Here is a 24,172-nt window from a genome sequence, read left to right on the forward strand (position 1 = left end):
ATCAATTTAACCGGAATTATAGCTTCTGAGACTTGAACCTGGGCTATACTTAAAATGTAAGTTGATGATTAATTACTCTATATCAATCTAATCAAGCTGAGTAAGGTCTAGAATTTAACTAAAAGTGAACTTACAGACACTCTGAATTCTCAGTCCAAACCATAGTGCCAGACTCAGGATCATATCTCTGTTTTGTCATTGATCTAGCTCACGTCATCTCTGTGGTAATCATTTTGATCCTTGTGTTTTATTTCCATAAAATTTAGAATAATTCATGAGACCAATGTTTGTATAATATAAAATCTACACTCAAATGCAAATTCCAAATATCAAATATTAAATGTTTGATAATGCTTTGTGCTTTATCAATACTATACCGTGTCTTCTTGTCTTCTAGTTTTTTATCAGAATTTCTCAAACGAGGTTCATAAACTACTTTTCAATGAACATAATTTTTTTTGTGCCTGTCCTAGGGCTTGAATTCAGAGCCTGGTCAGTCTTTAGGCTTCTCTGCACTAGAATACTACTGTGCCATTTTGAGCCACAGCTCCATTCTGGCTTGTTAGTGTTTAATTAGAGGGAAGACTTTCAAGGACTTTCCTGCTGGGTTGGCTTTGAACTAAAATCTTCAAGTATCAGTTTCCTCAATAGCTAGGCTTACAAGCATGAGCCATCAATGTCCAGCTCAATAAACATTTATTTAAGCTCTACTCAGCCTTAAGCCAGAACTTTTACAGGCAAACCTTTGAATCTATATTTTATATCTGACCCAAAAGTCTGAATACTTATGTAATGATGCCTTCTCATCAATTTTACATGATATTTCTCCATGATGCCTGAAATCATCTTAAAAGTTACCAATTCAGTAAGGTTTCTATTTTTTTGCTGGTCCTGGGATTTGAACTCAGGGCCTAGGCTATGTCCCTGAACCTCGTGTGCTCCAGGTTAACAGCCTGTCACTTGAGCCACAGCACCATTTCTGGTTTTTCATTTATAAGGTACTGAGGAATCGAACCAAGGGCTTCATGCATGCTAGGCAAGTACTCTACCACAAAGTCACACTCTCAGCCCAGATCCCTTCTGTTTTAAGCTATATGTGTCACTGTCAATAAAAATAGTATCTCCCCTCACAATCTAAAAAATGGCAGTCATATTTCTTTTTTTCCAGTTGTGGGGCTTGAACTCAAGGCCTGAACACTGTCCTTGGACTTTTCTCAAGGCTAGAGCTCTACCCTTGAGCCCCAGCACCACTTCCAGCTTTTTTCTATGTATGTGATACCGAGGAATCGAACCCGGGTTTTCGTGCATGCTAGACAAGTACTCTACCTCTAGGCCAAACTCTGGACACCAGTCAGATTTCTATAGCCAGATGTGTTTGTCTTCAATTTTTCATTCTCAAAATGATAAATTTAATATTTGTTTTATCTTCCTTAAGAGTTAGGTTAGAACCATGTGTTCATGACTCACACCTAAAATCCTAGCTACTTAGGAAGCTGAGATATAAGGATCACAGTTCAAAGCCAGCTGAGGCAGAGAAGCCATGCATGCCCTCACCTTTCCTACTGCTTTGCTTTAATTTTCCTTTTATTGGAGATTATATGGGAAGGAGGAAGATATTGTTGCTTCTTACCAATCATAAATAACCATCATTATGCTAAAAGCCAGAAGTACAGCTTAGTTGGTAACATATCAGCTTTGAATGAAAACCCTAAGGAGAACATGAGGCTCTTAGGTTAAGTCCCAGTAGCAGCACACACACACACACACACACACACACACACACACACACACACACACACACACACACACAGTTTGCAACTTTTGACCTTGATGTAGGACAGGTTAATTTTACAAAGAAAAATGTACTGTGTCACCATGAACGCAGTATCAGAAATTAGGTCCAGGTTTGTGGAACTTTGAAGTCCATTGGGAGTGAGTCAGCAAGGTCAGCGCAAGGCAGACGGATGTGGTAGGCTCAGCAGAGCTTTGGGGATCTTTCTGCAACGTGCATGGTCTGTGTATTGATTATGGAGACTCTTAAACTCTCAGAGAGATGAAAAACATTGGCATGTGAGTGGAGCAGGGGAAAGAGGACTGATGTGGTAGGCTCAGCAGAGCTTTGGGGATCTTTCTGCAAGGTGCATGGTCTGTGTGTTGATTATGGAGACTTAAACTCTCAGAGAGATGAAAAACATTGGCATGTGAGTGGAGCAGGGGAAAGAGGACTGATGAGATGTTCTGACAAAACAAAAGGGTCAGCCAGTGGAAAGTTACCAGAACAATCCCCAAGACACATGGGCGGGGAAGGGCTGAGAAGTAGTCATATTGCAGACCTGTTTGCAAAACAGGCCTGGCAAGATTAGATCCTCTAAACTAATTTAACTGAGTATGGTTCATCCATATGGTAACACGATGAACTCTTAGGAACCCTTTTAGACAACATTTATTTTCACAAAAAAGGGCAAATCTTTCTTGCTTTTCTTCTGTAATGCTGAAGATCAAACCTATGCACATTAGGCCAGTGCTCTATATATTGTTTAAATATTTTGAACCTACCTTAAAAGTAGAAGGGATAATGATGTGTGTGTATACATATTACATTAAATTAATGTGGTGTAGCCGGTGTGTATCATGTGAAATAAATCAAGTTTCCTATGCGAAATGTTTCATATACAGACAAGCTCTAAGTGCAAGTACATTACAACATAGGTGAAGCTGCTCTCAGAATTATTTGTAAGTAATTTTTGCTCTGTATGGGGTGTGGGTGTGTGTAAACTCAAGACCTGGGGGGGGTTTTTTTGGGGGGGTGCATTGTGCTCAAGGCTAGCAATCTACCACTTGAGCCACAGCTCCACTTCCAGATTTTTGTCAATTAATTGATGATGAGTCTCCTGGACATTTTTCTCTAGGTTAGCTTCTAACAATGACCTTAGATCTCCACCTCTTGAGTATCTAGGATCGTAGGCATGAGCTACTGGTGACTCACCTTTTATGAAAGTAAAATACTCCATATTCAGCTTGAAATTTTTCCCTCTAAAGCAACTATTTGCTAAGTATATGATAGTTTCCTTCCTTCCTTCCTTCCTTCCTTCCTTTCATTCTTTCTTTCGTTCTTTTTCTTTCTTCTTTTATTGGTGGGTCACAGGACTTGAACTCTGGGCCTGGGCATTGTCCCTGAGCTCTTCAGCTCAAGGCTAATGCCCTAACCCTTGGCCCGGGATTGTCCCTGTGCTCTTCAACAGGAGGTTACCGCCAACCATCAAGCCACAGTGCCACTTCTGGTTTTCTGGTTATTAATTGGAGATAAGAATCTTACAGACTTTTCTGTTTTTCTCCTGTAGGCTCAGCTTGCTTTCCTCTAAGATCTTTGCTTGGAATGATCTGCTCAGGCACATTTCCAATGCAGAGCTTTGGTTCCACCTTTCACATTGCCCACCAGTTTTCTTTATCTTCCCCCCTTTGTTTCCTTGAGGTAACTCTTTTTGGGGAACCAATCAAAACTGACCATTCCTCCTCACCTAGGCAGCTTGTAAAACCATCTCCACAAGCTAGAAGTTCAGGTATCAGTTGAAGCTGTAAATAAAATGTAGTACCTTGAGCTAAGGCAGACTTTTTTCTCTAAGCTATTCAGCGGGACACCATTATTTCATCTTCTCTACATTGTCTTTTTACTACATTGTCTTTTAGTGTTCCATATGACATAGAGGGGGGTTTAAATATTAAACCCCCTCTAAACACTTTATTGTGTATTCCATTTCTTTTCTGCATGGAATCAAGATATTAGTTTATGAAATAGTCTTCTCATATGAAATTAGGGTGTAAACCAGTGTCATTCAGACATTTACAATTGCCCATCAGCTTCGTATTGTGGAAAGATTAAATGTGATTTCAAACAATAGAAGGCAATTGCAGAAAGAAATTATACAGGTGGATATGTTCATTAGGATGTGAGAGCTGGGCTGTGGGTTAACATCACTCAGCAAAGGTCTACTGTTAATACCTTTATTAAAACCATTATTATCATCAACTTTCATCACACAGCTATCCAAATTATAATTTCCCATTAAGGCTTTTTTTTTCTTTTGGTTTTTCAGCTACTGGTTCATATTATCTGTTTCATATTATTTGTTTTCTTTTTGTGCTTTTTGTTTGTTTTTCCTTTGATTCTGGTTTTGTAATTGTTAACTTTACATAGTATACAAAGACATTGCTATTTACAATATGATGAGTCTTGATCAAGAAAGATTCTTTGATGCATACTTTTACAACATATGTTTCCTTGTTTAAGTGGGGGTAAATTTGTTTTATGATTGTCAGTAGACTTCAGTGGACTTGTTATTATCATTTTGGGGTAAGTGAACAAGCCTTGAATTCTCAGACAATGATATTTTATAATTAAACTTGTCATGAAAGCACAGACTAATAATTATTATAGCAATTTTTAAAAACACAAAGAATTAATTTGCATATAAATGCCATTCTCTTAATGTCATCGATCACTGAGCCATGTTTATATAGCTTGCATTTATTCTGTGATGGTGATGGTGTGGGCCTGGTGGCCCCTTCTCTCACAGCCCAATATGCTTGTTCCCTAGGCAACATTAGGCCCATTCAGTATAATTAGCTAACACCCTCCTTGGCCTAGGACAGCCCCCTAGGGCTGATCTATCACCATGCAGGCCAGCAAGGTTACCCTACACCTTACCAGTCCTATAGCTCACCTGAGGTGATCAGGCCATGACCATATAAGGTAGCAAGGTCCTCCCAAAATCCTTACAAGTTATGTAGGTCACAATGGACTTTTATAACATGCTCGCCTATATGAGAAGGGGTCTGCCAGTTTGTTTTCCAGCATTAAATTTCCTTTGTTCCCTGTACCTAAATGTCTGTGTGGATTTGGGCAGTGTCCATGTTATTTAACACTCTGTAATCCAATACCTGTACAGCAAATAAAATGTGTTAAATGTCCAGCAAGGAAGAAATGTGCTCAAAGGAATGTGTCTATTTTTTATTTTATATACCAGTACATATGTCGGTCTTTCAAAACAAAATTTCTCTTCTCTTTTTCTTCTTCCTCAAATTATAATAACTACAAAAAGAAAATAAACACTTTCAATGCTTGTAGACTTTTAGTATCTGTTCTAAGTACACTAAATATGTCAACATATTCCATCTTCACATTACCACTATAAAGTAAGCACTTTTACTATTCCCATATTACTTCTGAGATAACTTGAATCAATCATAACACTATAAGGGGTTGAACTATAAACTGAACCCCCAAAAATAGAATTTACACTTCTTAACCCATTTCTACAACTGTACCACTCCTTCACCCCATTCCTAAAGCATGTATGACTCCAGGTTTAGCCCTGTGTTTAAGGGTAGAAACTACAGAAAAGAGAAAAGTTACAAATCATGCGTTTGTGGACAGTTGTCTTTCTATTTAAAATAGGTACTTTGGATTAAAATCATAATTCTTAGACTTAGCTCCTATAATTTGAGGAAATGGTACATGGATCCCATCTTCTTAGAAGGCTGAGGCAGAAGGGTTAGGTGAGCCTACAAGTTTAAGACCATCCTCATCAACATAACAAAACCTGTCTCTGTGGGTACTTGGCCTTACAATATACTATCAGTATATATAGAACAATAATTAACAGCTTTACCAATGACTACATGAATTGAAACTTTAGGCAAGTACACAGAAAATGTCTATACATATTTTCCAAATAGGACAAAATAAAAATAGTTACAGAGTCAAAATGAGTTGGTACCTAACTTCATAGAAAGGTTCTGTTAGAATTTGTTACCACTTATGTTAAGTTCTTGTGGGTAAAAAGCCACAATTTACATCTGTAAGACATGAGACTAAACCATCAAGTTTAAAAAATGTAAATATCATATAAAACTAATTAGGAACTGATTACATACCAAGAAATATAGTAGTCAGCTCTAAGTGGTATACTCTATGCGACCAGGTATAGAAAGTGTACCTCCTAGCTGAGCTTCAGTGGATTATGCCTGTGATCTTTGCTACTCAGGAACCTGAGATCTGAGGGTTGAAGTTCAAAGTGGGCCTGGTCAGAAATGTCTGCAAGATATTTAACTCCAATCAGCCACCAAAACTAGAAATGGAGATGTGTTTCAAGTGATAGAGCACTAGCTCCAGAGTTGGAGTCCAGGGCCAATCTAAAAAAGAAAAGAACAATGAGAAGACTGGAAAGGAGAGGAGAGGAGAGGAGAGGAGAGGGAGAAGAGGAGAGGAGAGGAGAAAAGAAAGGAAGGAGAGAAGGAAGGATCAAAAAAAAGGAAGGAAGGAAGGAAGGAAGGAAGGAAGGAAGGAAGAAAGGAAGGAAGGAAGAAAGGAAGGACAAAAACAAAGAAACAAATATCAGAAGCTGGTGGGAAGTGGCCAGAAGGAAACACTACTACACTGTTGGCAGGAGTGTAAACTTATTCAACCACTCTGGACATCAGTATAGCAGTTCCTCAAAAGACTAAACATAGAGCTCCCCTTTGACCCAGCAATTCCATTCCTTGGCATTTACCCAGATGTCCAGATACAAGGACATACTAAAGCCAATAGCACAATGATGTTCATTACAGCATTATTTATATAGCTAAGATATGGAACCAACCCAGATGCCCCTCAGTAGATGAACAGATCAGGAAGATGTGGAATGGAATTCTATGCTGCCATTAGAAAGAATGGCATTTCCCCATTCATAAGGAAATGGAAAGACATGGAAAAATTATATTAAGTGTAGTAAACCAGACCCAAAGGAATATAGACGTCATTGTTTCCCTCATTTGTAATAATTAGTACACATCTAGGACTCTCCTAGCAGAGGATCATAATAGCTCAAAAGCTATGTTCATGTGGCCATATAGGATGAGACTAAGCAAAATGAACTCTAGGATATGGAAACAAGAAGTTTATGTTTGTGATTGTTGCTCTTAATGTACTATGCAAAATTATTTCTTTTTTCTATTTTTTCCCTTATGGTTTATCTCATGTTATTATTGTATCTGACTTTGTTACTTAGTATGTTGTATATATGTTTCTTTGTTTATTTGAAATCAGGAAGGGAAGGGGAAAAATATGATGATTGGGAGAGGTGGAGGGGGTGGGAAGTGGGACAAAAACCTGAGAAGGGATATCACTGTTCAAGAAGTTACCCCAACAATAAAATACAATAAAGAAAAAATGATTTAAAAAAACAAAGAGCAGAAAAGAGAAAAAGGAAAGAAAAGTACCACCTACTTCAGTGAGTACTGGGTTAAATATTCAGCATGAGAATTTTGTATTTAAAATTTATTTGAAGCTTGGCATATCACTAAGAATGCAACAGAAAGTTCCCTTTCTTTGATTTTTGATCATTTGTGCCAATGCATACCAACAGAATTTGACATCCACAGAGAGTTCACACGTTCCTTCATGCTTGTGTTATCCCTTTTCATTGGCCTACTTTCAATACATCTCCTGCTCAACTCAGTTTTACATCCATGAAATTCTTGTAGGTCATTTTTCTTTTTTCTCTTTTCATCCTAACTTGACCCACAACTGCTCCCAGATTGCAGATGTGAATTTGTCCCACACCTATGCTTCTGTCAACCCCATCTGACCCATTTTGAGCTCCCAGCCTCTGCTCTAAGGCAGGCTTCCTATTGAGCAGGCACCTGGTACACCATTTGCTTGGCTTCCCTTGCAGCCTGGCTGCTGTTCTCATTCCTCCTTCCCTTTCCTCCCTTCCCTAGACTATAAGAGTGCATGCATAAATCAGTATTTAGTTCATGACACCTTGAACATTTCACACAAAAATATTACAGTTTATATGCCAAGAAACAAAATGAAAATCATAGATGTGCTTAAAGGGTAATACATTACTACAGTCTTTCCTAGCTAGAAATTGAGAGATTTCATAAGAGATAAGATTTCTCTTCTATCTTTACTGCAGACACTGAAAGTTAAAGTTTTAAAACTAAATAAATAAAACACTATCCAGTTGACCATAGGGGACAGAAAGGACAATGTGTAAAACCCAGCTTGTAAATCTCCAAACAGTCAATTAGCATAGCAATATGAGCAATGAGTAGACCCTACAGCCTTTCCCAGGCAAACACAGTAATTAAAAACAAATTACAGTGCTGAGCCTTGATGTGGTGCTTTACAAGGTACCCCACCTGCCAACCAGCAGCTAAATTCATTCCAAGACTGTCTGGCCAATTATCGGCCTCCCTATTGGGTAACCTGGGCTTCTAGTGAGAGTGCCATTTGCAAGGATCTACATCTGAAGGGGCCTTTTGTTTTCAGAAGGCCACTGAACTTCCAGGAGACTGGAGGGTAGGTTTCTATATGGATAAATTGCGCTTCAGCCAGAAAACCTGTTCTTTGCACAACACTGCACAGAGACTGGAGATACTCCAATTTTAGCACTAGAATAGACTCTCTGGGTTCAAACAAGAAAAACATACACTATTACACATTGTTTTTGCTCCAGGTGATTGTAATTAGGGAAAGAAAAAGAAAAATTAAACCTTGATTTTGACATCTTCATAAAAAGATCTTGGTTAAACACCAAGCCTACTTTTTTCTGTTAGATAAAAATGAATCCATCAAATCAAGTCAAGGGAAATTTATTGGCTTAATTTATTCTTGCTTTTATATGTGAATGAAAACATAGACAAGGCTAGAATTAAAAGAAAATGCCCAGTGCATACACTTTTTCAGCTTAGAATACTGATAATGAAGAAGGGGTTGATATGTGAATATCATAGAGAAAGGTCACCAGTCCCAGTATACAATTTCTTCCAGATGGACTCCACAATGAGGAAATTTATATTCATGCCTATATTAATATATACAGAGAGTTCATGGATATGAACATAGACTTTGAATTACTCCTTCCTAGGGATATTAATGTACGATCTTTTTCTGCCATGGTTAGGTCATCCAATAGCAGGGAATTTTTCTGAGGGAGACCTTGTCTTTTGTGCTATAGGAAAGTGAGATCCCTCACATGGAACTACTATTTTAAATACCTTTTTACAAAATTTGAAGCAGTTGGTCATCCATTCAATGCATACTTCTGTAATGTCATTTATATATAAAGAATCTTATAGCAAAAATTCAACATGGGCATTGACTTTTGAAATGATCTTAAACATTACTAATTCCTTGTTATTTTGTTAACTATGACTAGATATCTGAAATGTGATTGTGCACTATTTTCTTTTTAAAACATTTTATTGTACCTGTCATTGTTGGCATATAGGAAGGCAGTTGATTTTTGAGGATTAATTTTATACCCTGCTACCTTGCCTAAATTTTGAATCAGCTCAAGCAGCTTGGGAGTGGAGTCTATAGGGTTCTTTAAATACAGAATCAGACATCTGCAAAGAGGGAAAGTTTCACTTCCTCTTTCCCTATATGGATCCCCTTTATATTTGCTTCTTGCCTTACTGCTCTGGCTAGGAATTCTAATACTATGTTAAGGAGGAGTGGAGAGAGTGGACATCCTTGTCTCATTCCAGGGAAAGCAAATCCTTTTGCAATAACCTCAAAGAATTAACATAACTAAGAATGTGAAGGACCATTTTGATGAAAACTTTAAAACCCTGAGAAAAGAAATTAAAGCAGAACTGAGGAAATGGAAAAACCTCCCATGCTCCTGGATTGGAAGAATTAACATCATGAAAATAGAAATCTTGCCAAGGGCTATCTATAAATTCAATGCAATACCCATTAATATCCCAATGTCATTCTTTAAAGAAATAGAAGAAGCAATCCAAAATTTCATATGGAATAATAAAAGACCCGTAAAGCAAAAACAATTCTTAGTAGAAATAACAGTGTAGGAGGAACTTCAATACCAAACTTTAGACTCTATTACAGAGCTACAGTGACCAAAACAATTTTGTACTGGCACAAGAACAGGTCTGAAGACCAATGGAATAGAATTGAGGACCCAGATATTAACCCACAGACCTATGGCCACCTAATCTTTGATAAGGGAGCCAAAAAAAAAAATAGAATGGAAGAAAGACAGCCTCTTCAACGTGGTGCTGGCAGAACTGGTTAAGCACCTGCAAACAACTAAAGCTGGAATCTTCTTTGTCACCCTGCACTAGAATTAACTCCAAATGGATCAAAGACCTTGAGGTAAAAGCAGATATACTGAAAACTTTACAAGAAGGATTAGGACATACACTAAGTCTTCTTGGCACAAGTTGAAACTTTGTTAATAAAGACCCAGAACTCAACAAATCAGAGAAAGGCTGGATACATGGGACTGCATTAAACTGCAAAGCTTCTATATGGGAAAGGACATAGCTAGCAAATTAACTAGAAAGCCTACAGAGTGGGAGAAGATCTTCATTAACCATAAATGGACAAAGGCCTCATATCTAAAATATGTCCACAGTTCAAAAAATTGAATTACTCCAAAACTTATCTCCAAAGAAACAACAATCCCATTAAAAGATGGGCCAATGACTTTCTCTGAAGAAGAAATAAGAATGGCCTATAGACACATGAAGAAACGCTCGACATCTCTTGCCATAAAAGAAATGCAAATCAAAACAACTCTAAGATTCCACCTCACTTCAGTTAGAATGGCCAGGATCAAGAAATCTAATAACAGATGATGGAGGGGATGTGGCCAGGAGGGATCTCTACTACACTTTTGGTGGGAGTGCAAACTCATTCAACCACTATGGAAAGCTCCCCTATGACCCAGAAATTCCACTACTTGGCATTTACTCAATCGTCCAGAAACAAGGACATACTGAATCCACTAGCACAACGATGTTCATTGCAGCACTATTTACCATAGCCAAGATATGGAACCAACCCAGATGCCCCTCAGTTGATGAGTGGATCAACAAGATGTGCTATTTATACACAATGAAATTTTATGCTGCTGTCAGAAAGAACATCTCATTTGTAAAGAAATGGACTTAGAAAAAATCATATTAAGTGAAGTAATCCAGACTCAAAGGAACATAGGCTCAATGGTTTCCCTCATTTGTCATAATCAGTAGAAAACTTGGGCCCTCCTAGCAGAGATTTACAATAGCACAAAACCTAGATACATAAGGCCATATGGTAGGACACTAAATAAAAGAACCTCCAGGATATAGAAACAAAAGCCATATTGTTGTCCTTAATGTACTATGTTATCTCTCATCTCATTTGCTGTCCCTTGGTTATCTCATATTGTTACAGTATTTCACCTTGTTATCTGATATATTGTATATATGCATTTTTGGTTATTTGAAATCGGGTAGGGAAGGGGGAAAAACAAGATGAGAGGTGGGGTGGAGGGAGGGAAATGGGGACCAAGACATGAGAAAGGGTATCAATGTTTGTGAAGTAATGCACCTTCTATCTGGTGGATATAATGTAACCCTTCTATTAATTACAGTAAAAAATATATGGAAAAAATTTCATTGTAAAGGTGGGGTACTGAGGGGATTACAGTTATGTAAGTAAGGTAATGAGTATATTTCTTTTTGAACATTCTCTTCCAGTTTCACCTCCCTAACCCTCCTCTTTCACAACTTGTATAGTTCATTTCTAACATAGTATCTAGTGAATATCACTGTTATATTGGTTCAGCCTTTGTCCCACCAGTTCTGTGATTTCCCTTTCCCTTCCCAAAGTCAGAAAAACTTGTTAACAAGATAAAGGGTACAAAAATAAATTTAAAAAAAGCAGTGACAATAGGTGATAAACAAAAGGGAGAAAAGGGAAGAAAAAAGAAAGGAACTTCAAACAGTACACTAAAAATCTCTTGTTTCCTTTTCTTGGAGTTAATTTCCATAAGCATCATGTTATATGGTCATATCCACATGTAAAGAGTATAGAATTTTTTTCTGTCTCCACTCTTGTCTTTAAATTATACTTTATTATCTTCAAGTAATTGTACAAAGGTTTTATCATTCAACAAATCAGTGTATGAGTACAATGCATCTCTCAATTCATGTCAATTCTTCCTTCTCCCCCATTTTTCTTTCAATTTTCTTTATTTCATAGGCTATATATTTAATACTATAACTGCATTCTCCCCTACTTCCCCTTTCTCCTTTCATCTCCCCACTAGAACTTTCAAATACTAGTTTTCTGGTATTCATTTTTGTATTGTGAGTTAAATTTTCTAAAAAATTACACTTTGAATGCTCCCCTACAAGTACCACACTTAGGTTAACTTATATGTATTTGCATACATTCTCCATACGCATTTACTTGCACATTTACATATTAGTTCTAGTTTTCACATATGAGAGATAACATGCATCATTTTTTCTCTGGGCCTGACTTATTTAATAGTCTTTTTTCCAAGTCCATCCATTTCTATGCAAATGGTAAAATATGACTCTTAGCTAGGCACCGGTGGCTCATGCCTATATTCCTAGCTACTCAGGAGGCTGAGATCTGAAGACTATAGTTCAAAACCAGCCCAGGCTGGAAAGTCTGTGAGACTCTTATGTCCAATTAACCACCAGAGAACCAGAAGTGGTGCTGTGGCTCAAGTGGTAGAGCACTAGCCCTCAGCTGAAGAGCTCAGGGACAGTGCCAGGTGCAGAGTTTAAGCCCCATGACCAACAACACAAAAAGACTCTTTCTAATGGAAGAGTATGATTCCATTGGGTATATTTAATCACATTTTCTTGATACATGAACCCCCAGAGGGGCATCTGGGCTGATTCTATATTTGCACTACGGTGAATAGCGTTGCAATGAACATGGTTGCACAGGTGCTTTTACTGTATCCTAGTTTACAATCTTTGAGGTAAATGTCTAAGAGTACAATTTCTGGATTATAGGATAGTCATATGTTTAATTTTTGAGGAATCTCTATATTGCTTTCTAGAGTGGTTGAACAAGTTTATATTTCCACTAACAGGAATAGTGGTGAGTACAGAAAACTTTTTAAAATGTTTGATCCATACTGTAGCACTAAACTTTCTGTTGTTATATTCCCAACAAATTTCATCTCCTCTATTTTAAGAGTTTGCTGGAAATTTCATTTTAAAAGATTAGTGGTTGTTTAGGGTTGATTAATTCTCTCTGTTGCAACAGAGAAAAAAAGAAATAGATGAATCATCCATGAAGTTAAGGTACCATGAATGGAGAGCCATGTGAGGAAACAGTCTCTTCATAAGAAGGTATTTCCTCCAGCAAAGCCTTTCACTACTGCTATGCGCTATTCTAAAACTTACTGCTCTGCCCTAGTTACTGGGACAAAATCAAGGAGTATTTAGAAAGTTCTTTATTATAAAAAATAGCTTTTCCTTTGTAACTTAAGTGATTTATTGAGAAAATCTACTCTGTTCTGAATGATAAATGCCATCTAGTGTTCTAGTTCATAACATTTTCTGAGTAACTTTATCAAACCTAGTAGTCTTACTTCATCCAAATGAAATCACAGATATATATTAGATGTGAGTTTAACATGGAAAGGAAAGAAAATAAAAATGTCCCTATTATATCCCCCATTGAAAAGACTTTTTATAATCAGCACAAGTCTTTCGATGGTGGTTCCTTTAATCATTTGGCTGGTGTAAAACCATAAGTGACATGCCTTCATAATCATGAAGGGAAGCCAAAAAGTCAATATTAAGTTCACTGAGAGAATATGATGAATTTGCACTATTGTCTGGTCTCATTATATTCTTTGTCACAAAAATGAGTTATCGCAGAATTATAATGTCTAATATGTTCTTTATAATACATTCTTATTCACATGACAAGAATTATGACAAGAGGAGAAAATGGACAAAATTAATCCCGTCTCATGACAGAAAATACTACATCAAATTAACTTGTGACAGGCAAGTATTTCTGTGAAGGCATTTATTGATGGCATCTGTCTTATCAGTCTACCTACATCAGTTCTTTATGTGTCTCACCAGGGATCTATCATGGAAAGAACCCTGGGGGAAAAAAAACATTCTCTGAAGAGAGTTAAGATATAAATGAGAGAAACAATGGTCATATTGTATATGAGCTTTGAAGAAAAATCGATAACTTGCATTTTATAGCACCACTCTTGAACAAATACTAGCCTATTTTGTCCCTTTATAAGAATTCTTGCCTGTGAATTTAACAGCAGAAATCGCATAAAAAAAGATAGGAATATCTCCATAGTAAATGAGTTAATGCCTTTTGGTATCTTTGCTTTCTTATTTGGATCTAAATGATAACCAATATAGACGATTTCTACAATAATTGAGGTATGAATATTGCTTAACCAAGTTAAAGTAGTTAGATATGAGAATACAGTGATGTCACTGCATGCAAGAGAAAAATGATCTTGAAGACATCTGACAATAGATAACTATCATTTTTCATATGTGCTCTTATATAAATAACCCTGACATAAAGGGCTGGAAATAATGATGCAGATATTACAAAGAACATGGTGCAGTGATGAGTAAAATAGCAGAGAGGGATCACTAGCAAAAAGTAAAAATTCGTTTTCAAAAATGTATTTTGTGAGGCAGGTAGTTTGGCCTAGTGGTAGAGTGCTTGCCCAGCAAACACAAAGACCCAGGTTCAATTCCTCAGTACCACATAAAAAGAAAAAGCCACAATGGTGCTGTGGCTCAAGTGGTATAGTGCTAGCTTCGAAAAAGCCCAAGGACAGTGCTCATACTCTGAGTTCAAGCCCCGTTACTGGCAAAATTAAAAAAAGTAGGGGCCGGGAGTTTGGCCTAGTGGTTAAAGTGCTTGCCTAGCATGCATGAAGACCCGGGTTCAATTCCTCGGTACCACATACATAGAAAAAAGCCGGAAGTGGTGCTGAGGCTCAAGTGGTAGAGCTCTAGCCTTGAGAAACTCCAAGGACAGTGCTCAGGCCCTAAGCTCAAGCCCAGGACTGGCAAAAAAAAAAAAAATTAAAAAAAAGTATTTCATGAACAAGAATGGTGGCTCACCACCTAGTCAGAATATAAAGAGTGGAAGGATTTAAGTTGAAGACCAGCCTGGGCAAAAGTTTGTTAGACCCCCTTCTCTCTTACTAAGCTGGACATGGTGGCACACTTTTTTCATTGCACCTCCAAAATAAGCATTAACAGGAGGATCGAGATGCAGCCTAAGCCAGGAACAAAAATGAAACTCTAACAAAAGCCAAAGGACTGGGGTATTGTTCAAGTGGTAAAGTACCACCCAACCTAACACACAAAGGCTCTGACTTCAAATGCTGGTCCCATAAAAATATGTACATCTTTGTTTCTTTTCATTTTTATGTTAGTCCTGAGGCTTGAACACATGTCCTGGGCACTGTCCCTAAGCATTTTGTTTTGCTCAAGACTAGCGCTCTACACTGGAGCCACAGCTCCATTTCCAGCTTTTTGGTGGTTAATTGAACATAAGGGTCTCACAATAGGGCAAAACCTAGATACATAAGGCCATATAGGATGAGGCTAAATGAAAGGACCTCCAAGATACAGAAACAAGGTGTGACTGTTGTTCTTAATGTACTTTGTTATTTCTCATCTCTTTTGTTGGCCCTTGGCTACCTCATATTGCTACAATATCTTACCTTGTTATCTGATATATTGTATATATGTTTATTTCTGTATTGGAAATAGGATAGGGTAGGGGGAAAACAAGATGAGGAGAGGGGACGGGAGAGGGAAATGGAGACAAAATCATGAGAAGGGGTGGCAATGATTGTTAAGGAATGCACCTTCTATCTGGCAAATACAAGGTAACCCTTCTATTAATTACAATAAAATATTTTTAAAAAAGAGAATCTCCAAAGCCATGTATTGAATGACTGTTGTACTATGTTATCTCTCATCTCTTTTGCCATCCCTTGGTTATCTCATATTGTTACAATAATTCACATTGTTATCTGATATATTTTATATGTGCTTAATTGGTTATTTGAAATTGGATAGGGAAGGGGGAAATCAAGATAAGCGGGTGGAGGGTGGGAGGGAAACGGGGATCATGTCATAAGAAAGGGTATCAATGTTTGTGAAGTTATGCACCTTCTATCTGGTGAATATAATGTAACCCTTCTATTAATCACAATAAAAAAGAGTCACAGACAATCCTGCCTAGACTGTTTTCAAATAGGATTGTCACATCTCAGCCTCTCAGATAGCTAGGATTACAGATGTGAGCCACTAGTGCTCAGTCACTTCTTAAAAAGCAAAAATAAAACTCTTGAAATTTACCAAAGTCCATGATCTGGGTCACAGCACTGTAAATTTTTATGATTTGTAAACTTGCATGCATGCATACTGTACAGGAAAGTTGTTTGAGTCATAGGTGTCAAATGAAATGTCCATCTTTTGTTTGTCTTGGTGAAATTTACCACTACATTTAATTAATTCATTTTCAGTAACCCATAAAAGAAGATAGTATGGATGTGTTTTATGTCCTTAAGGTACTATGTTATCTCTCATCTCTTTTGCTGTCTCTTGGTTATCTCATATTGTTAGAGTATCTCACTTTGTTACCTGATATATCAGATATATTTGTATTTGGTTATTTGTAATTGGATAGGGAAGGGGGGAAAACAAGATGAGGGGTTGGGAGGGGAGGAGGGAAATGGGGACCAAGACATGTGAAAGGGTATCAATGTATGTGAATTAATGTACCTTCTATCTGGCAAATATCATGTAACCCTTCTATTGATTACAATAAAAATATATGAAAAAAAGATGAACCCCAAAAACTGAATGCAGAAAATATGGCTTTTGTCATGAAAGAAAACAATCATTTCATTTCTATGTGGGGGTAACTTCTCTGTGGGTGTACTACAACGTCCACATTAAGCCCCCATTAACCCTAACTTACAAACAGACCTCTGAGTTAGATGACAAATAAGGAAAGATACACATGCACCTAGTCCAATCCCCAGTGACTACAACAGCTGCAGTCACACTAAAACACAAGTTCCTCAAGCAAGCCATTGATTAATACCGAAAATGGCTTTACTGATTTCCCTTAGTCAGAAAGGTAATTGTGTTCAGTGGTGTGCTTCCATGCCAGATTACATACCCACTTGATTTTCCTCAGGTGAACACTAGTAGCATTTGATCAAATGTCATTTTTGTAGGAAAGTATGAAACAGGTATGACAAATTTATAAAGTAGAAAATGCCACATTTTCGATGACAACAGAAGTTGCAGTTAAAACCTTGATTTCAAGAATAAGTCCAATGCAAATAAGACACCTATGCTTCCACATAGATTCGAACCAATGCACATTTACCATTATAATTACCTGGGTTTTGTGGAGAACAACACTAATTACCTGACCTAAATTTAGAATGATAAGTTTGGGGGCTGGTATTATTATTCTGAAGACTCTTGTCTGTGCTTAAATGAAAAACTATAATGAAAAAGTGAGACCAAATTGAATTAAATGTTCTGGGAATTGTTTGATATTTTTATTCAGTAAAACAATATATCTTCTCTTGAACCTGGCATCTTCATTGTAAACAATTACATTTTTGAGACTTACTTATTATAGAAACATATGCGCTGTTCAATAATTAAAAATTACACTTCATAGTAAAACAAAAGAATAACATCTTGTAAATGGGTAACTCACTTGTCCAAGCCATTGTCTCAATGCACTATGAGGAATTTAGTAACATTTCATCTAAATTATAATGCATTCTATGGTACTTCCTTCAAATACTGTAAATGCAATAGAGCTCACTTGAACAATTTCACACTGAGGAAAAAATTAATTCCAAGTTAGAAACTTACGTGTATTCAATTTTTAAGAAAACTTACACTCTCATAAGCTGCACACAATGAAACACTGTCAAAGGGGAAAGAAGAAAATGATTTCATTAAGTCTGAATTTTCAATCATTTACAAATGTACAAATGTTGGCTTTCAGCATGCCTCTGCTGCTGCCTCTGTGTGGCTTAGCTAGGGAAACCATGTAGGATAGCATATTTATTATCAGATTTGTAGAACTTTTTATTGAGATAATTCCTTACATAATCTTGAAACATGAGCTAATATCATATGAGGCAATTACTTTTTTGATAAAGCAGAAGTAAATTACGTTCATGTTGCTCCAGTCTGTGAAGTTATCCAAAAGCCCACTTTGTTTTGCTGAGGATAGCAAGTCATAGCAAGTCTTTGTTTGGGGATAACACGAGTCAGCTAATGATTCCTTCCATTCCCACAGGCATTTGTGAACCAACTGGCATCACCTTAATGGCTTCTGCACCTATCTTTGTGGTTGAAACATTCAACACCCTCCTGTTTTCTTCCCTGTATTTCTTTGTTACCCACCAAAACCATTTCTGATTACACTGGAATGCCAAGACCTTTACTCAGTTTCCAGAGGAAATCCAGTACCATTAAGTATTTATGATTTCTTAGACTTGATTAAGGTTTATACAATTCATAATCTCCTGCCATCTATTGGTTCTATCTTGTTTCTCTGTTCCTTTTCCTAGGAACAAGTAAAATCCTTTTCTATGCTGGACATTACTCCACCCAAACCTGGAACTGTTGATTGTCCAGTTGTGGCTTCTAAAATCAGCAATAATCAAATCCTGTCACAACAAAACAAACCAAAACAAAAATAAACCTCTCTTAATTTTTTCATCTTAAGAGGACTCCTAAAGAGACTTAATGTCATTTATTGCACATTCCTACTCTATACCAACAGGTACTTTTCCTTAAATGGTTATGGAATGGAGATTGCATTGAACATGTAAAGCTCTCACAGTGCTGCAGCATTTAGACTTAAACTGTCCAGGTATCAATTTAATCTTGTAGTTGCTTTGCACCAAAGGGAAATGAAAAACCTCTCAGACTCTCAGTTTCTTCATCTAGAAAATGGGGAAAGTTGTTGCAGTAAATTAGAAGTCAGTTATGACAGGGCAATTGAGGGAATGGGAGCAATTTATAGCAGTGTACTAACACTGTCAACTGTCTCTTTATGACCAAAAGCAATGGTATGATATTCACATCAAATCTTCTGAAACATATTGTTTACACCTATGAAAAGTGATTTTAAGGATCTCATTGTCTTCAGTCAGTGAACCATTGTTCTGTGGCCAGAAAGCCACTATGAAGACAACTTTTACTTTCTCAATGAAAACACTGAAGAATTCATGGAGAAAATCAGAGAGACCAACAAAAAGAATTAGAAGAATTGATTTAAAAAAGAGAAAACTTTCTAGAGGATGATTATGACAACTAGGAACAGTCTCATTTGCTGGATGACTTTAAAAAATTAAAGTGTTTATATAAGGAAAACATCAAATGGCTCAATTCCTCATTATGATATATATGTATTGAATTTTCTATAAAATATTGTTATGTGCCTAATGCATATATTATTTTCATTGTTGAAGAGTTCATCAAGGAATGTAATTATGTTGAGTCTCTGCATAAAATTGTGTTTATATATAATATTCCAGGAATATCTAAAAGATTATAGAGCCTGAAAAATGCATGAAAGCATTTGTCTCCTTCTTTCATTCCTTCATGCAGCTAGGGAAACTGGGAAATCGAGTTTTACATGCAATACCTTGAATATGAATAATCACTCAAAACTCTTGATTGCTAGATGACAGCATTCATAATTCTTTTTCATTTCTTGTCAGTAATTCTCACCACTTGCTACACATTAAGATCAGTGTGAGAATATTTCTGAATTAACTACGTATATATATATATATATATCATTATTCAAACTGTAATTGAATTGCATATGGTTAACTTTGTCCTCTAATTTATTTAAAAGTTTGTCAAGTGATTTTAATATGTAGCCAGCTAAGGAAAGATAGTTGTGGTCTAGTCTACACTTCTCTCCATGGAACTTTATCTAAGAGGCAGGAACAAACATAATACACCTGGACATTTTACACTGCTGCCCTCAGCATATCCAAAGTGTGACCCCAATATCCCCATTTCTCAAAACAACCTCTTAACTCCAACAAAATTCCCATTATTCAAGGCATTATTCATACTATTTCCTCTCTCCTCAGAGAACTGTAAGCCACTAGAATAGTATGCATTCAGTGTAAAATATTTCCTCTCACAATTACTTCTTAAATCTTAGAATTTGGGTTTTGTTGTTGTTGCTTTAGGGTTTTTTTTTTTTTTGCTTTAATATTTTACTAGTCTTGGGGATTGATCTGGGCACTGTCCCTGAGCTTTTGTGGTCAAGGCTAGCACTCTACAAACTTGAGCCCTAGATCCATCTAAGGCTTTTTATATAGTTTTATGGAAATAGGTAACTCATCAAAACCAGGATCCTCAGATCTCAGCCTTCTGAGTAGCTAGGATTACAGGTATTAATCTCAGGCATCCAGATTTTATTTCCTAAAGCTTTCTGAGGTTTAGCCTTGGGAGTTCCTTAGATCTCTCCAGACAAAATATTGTCTGATCAACTCAACCACCAAAGTAATTTTATGGTCTAGGTGTCAACTGGTATTTCCAAAATGTATATATACATATATGCATATAGTTTATTTCTATTAAAATTACATAAAACTTTCCTTTACTAGATGGATCTTAAAGTTCTACAGTCTAGTCCCAATTTGCCTTTTTGGGAAGAATATGAAATCAAAATCACAGCAGTGAGAATAGCAAGCACTTTCCATTGGAGAAGGCAGAGCCAAGTTGAACCAATTAGGCCCATTCTTTCCTAGGAGATTTTAACATTGTGGTGTGTGTGTGTGTGTGTGTGTGTGTGTGTGTGTGTGTGTGTGTGTAACAATCCTTGGGCTTGAACTTAATGCCTGGGCACTATTTCTGAGTAGAGTAACACTCTACTAATCTACCATTGTAGCTTCCTAATCTGCTAGGATTACAGCTGTGAGCTACCGGTACCTAGATAGATATTTAAAGATTTGACCTGGAAAGCCAAATTGTTGGTCATACGTTCCTCAATACCTCAACTGGAATGGTAAGGATATCAGCATAAAAATAAAACAAAGACAAGAGACAGAGATTTCTGCAGATAGTTATCTCTAGGGTCTCATGTGTTTATTGGCCTAACTGGTTTGTCATACTTCTCACCATTTTTTTGTTCTCTGTTCAATGTATTTTTATTACATATTACATTTTGCTAAAGCCTGTTCCATGTGAAATATCACCACTTGGTACCCAAACAGTCCTAACTCAGGCATACAGTATTGTTAGTGATAGCCTGGATGGAATCTTGGTAAAACAGAACTGTGAAAATTCCAGGATTCTGAATTGAGCAGATAGTAGTGCTTGTTACACAGCAGTCATGAGTGAAACTACCACTGATTGGCTTTCTGATTTGAATTTTGTGCTCCCCAAATCTATAGCAACTAAGGACAAGACACTCAACTTGCAGGAGACTTAAGAATGTTGGCTAACTTGTAAAGACTTAGGTACAATAAGTACTACTAAGGAAAGAAAACTATCATTAGATACTGCTACTTGAAAGTCTATAATAAGGCTAACACTCAGGTCTTCTAAACAAAGGAATGATACCTTTTGAAAAAAATCAGTTTGTTGGCTTGATGCTTGTGGTTCACATTCATAATCCTAACTACTCAGGAGGCTGAGCTATGAGGATTACAATGCAAAATCAGCTTAGGCAGACAATTTCATTTAAGTATTCTCTCTGATTTGTGGCTCAAGTGGTAGAGTGAAAACTTAGTGTGAAAAAAGCTGAGGTAAGGAGCATGCAAGTCCCAGTAGAGTACATGGTTACAATTTTTTTGGTTCTAAAATAATACATCATCTGGCTCTATTTACATTGAATCCTAATGGCAAAATATCTCTCACAAAGTAGCTTCTTAGCTTTCTATCACTTTAGGTCAGTTACACTTACACTATCTTTTTCCTTCATTACTATATTAATCTTGCACTTGTATACTACTCTTTTCTCACTTCCCCTCTTGTCTTTCATACTATTTTTCTATCTCTGGTCCTCTGTTCATCCTTCAGCTTTTATAATGCATGGATCTACAGTTGATGGTTATTGAGCAATACTGTATATTTAGTTGTTCAATTATACTCTAGGTCCAGAGTGATTTAAATATCACAGACATTGGATTGTTGGTTTTTTTTTAAATCATAAAACGGTGATCAGTGGTGGTGTTAGATGTGTCTCTAAGTGCACAAAAAGAGAGAGAGTGATAATACAAATCTAAAATTGTGAACTTCTATTGTCTGGCAAGCTAAAGAGCACAATGTTGTCATATCTGAAAGCTTGTAATCTTGCTCCCATTTTCAAATGGGCGGAACAAGAAACTCAAGAAATGGCAAATCAAGGAATAGCATTTCCCACCCAATATAAACAGGCAATGGAGCAGTCAATGGCAAAACTAGAGGAGAGTCGTCTAAATGCTACACAAATGCAATTGGTAAACATGATTAATGAAAAGTTTGAAATCATACAGAAAGAGATATGTGAACAAGAGGAAGCCATAAATAAATGAGAGGAATACATAAATAAGGAGATATGTGAACATAAGAAAGCCATAAAGGAGGCCATAAAAAAGGATTTATGTGAACATGAGGAAACTAGACAAAGAAAAATGGATGAATTCATGGAATCCACAATGAAAAGCTGACAAAACTCCAACAAATGTCCAATGAGAGTAAAGTTGCTGCGCTAAAGGACTTCAAAGAGAACATTCAAATGGAAATCAAAGAGTTAAATAAGTCCATACACGATCTAAAGCAAGAGATGCAAGGCATCAAAAATGACCATTGGGAAGGAAAGAAGATGAAGAACAAAGTGGAAAGCATTGATAGCAGTTTAGACAACACAGAAGAGAGAACCTCTGGGGTCAAAGATAATCTACTTGTTATAGAGAAAGAACAGAAAGTGAGTCAAACCAAATCGAGGAACTTTAAGAGAATACTTCAGGAGGTCCAAAGTAAAATTAGGAAGCCTAATTTAAGGGTAATTGGTATTGAGGTGGGCCTGGAGAAAGAGACCAATGGTATTAGAAATATACTTCAGGAATATACTTCAGGGAATCATCTCACTCAGAGAACTTCCCAAATATCTAGAAGGGCAGGCCCATCCAAATACAAGAAGCTTTTGGAACACCAAACAGACCTGACCAGAAAAGGACATCACACCACCACATTATAATCCCTACAGGATCAATAGAGACCAAAGAAAGGATCCTAAAAACAGCCAGGGAGAAAAGAACAATCACCTGCAAAGGAAAATCAATCAGAATAACCACAGATTTCTCAGCACAGACATGCAAGCAAGAAGAGATTGGAAGGATATATGTCATGCCCTTGAGACAAATAACTACCAACCAAGAATACTGTACCCAGCTAAGCTCTCATTCATAATTGAGGTAAAAATAAAAACTTCTATTCCAAGGAAACTTGCAAAATTACATCAACCAAACAAAATTCACAAAGATGTTCTACACATTGAAAAACAACACAAACGTGGTTCTGACAAAGAAATGACATCCAAAACTCATACCAGCTAATTTCCACAAGAACTGTCAAGCCACAGGCCCTAAAGAAAGCTTTGAAAAAATGGCAGGAACTACTAAATATTTTTCAATCCTAATCCTCAATATCAATGGACTTAACTATAGACTATCTATTTGGATCAAAAAGCAAGATCCATCATTCTGTTGTCTTCAAGAGACACATCTTGCCCCCCCCAAAACAAACATTTTCTGAAAGTGACAGGTTGGAATAAAGTTTATCAACCCAGAAGACCCATAAACAAACTGGAGTTGCCATCTTCATATCAGATAAAATAGACTTCAAACTAAAATTAGTGAAAAAAAGAAAAGAAGGTTATTACATACTAATAAAGGGATCTCTCCTCCAGGAGGATATAACCATCCTAAATATCTACACACCTAATCCTAGAGCACAGAACTTCATCAAGCAAACTTTACTTTCACTGAAACCACACGTAGATCGAAACACAGTGATCGTTGGTGATTTTAACACACCACTCTCACATCCGGACAGATCAAACAGGCAAAAGCTCAACAGAGAGAAACCTCAGAATTGAACAACAGTATAGACCAAAGAGATCTAACAGACATCTTCAGATTATTTCACACAACAACAACACAATATATGTTTTTTTGAGCAGCACATGGAACATTTTCCAAAATAATCGCATTGTAGGGCATGAAGCAAACCTGTGCAGATTCAGAAACACTGAAATTATTCCCTGCATTCTCTCAGACCACAA

This window comes from Megascapheus bottae, chromosome 1 (genome assembly GCF_031878675.1).
Source record: "Megascapheus bottae isolate mThoBot1 chromosome 1, mThoBot2.hap1, whole genome shotgun sequence".
Taxonomy (NCBI): domain Eukaryota; kingdom Metazoa; phylum Chordata; class Mammalia; order Rodentia; family Geomyidae; genus Megascapheus; species Megascapheus bottae.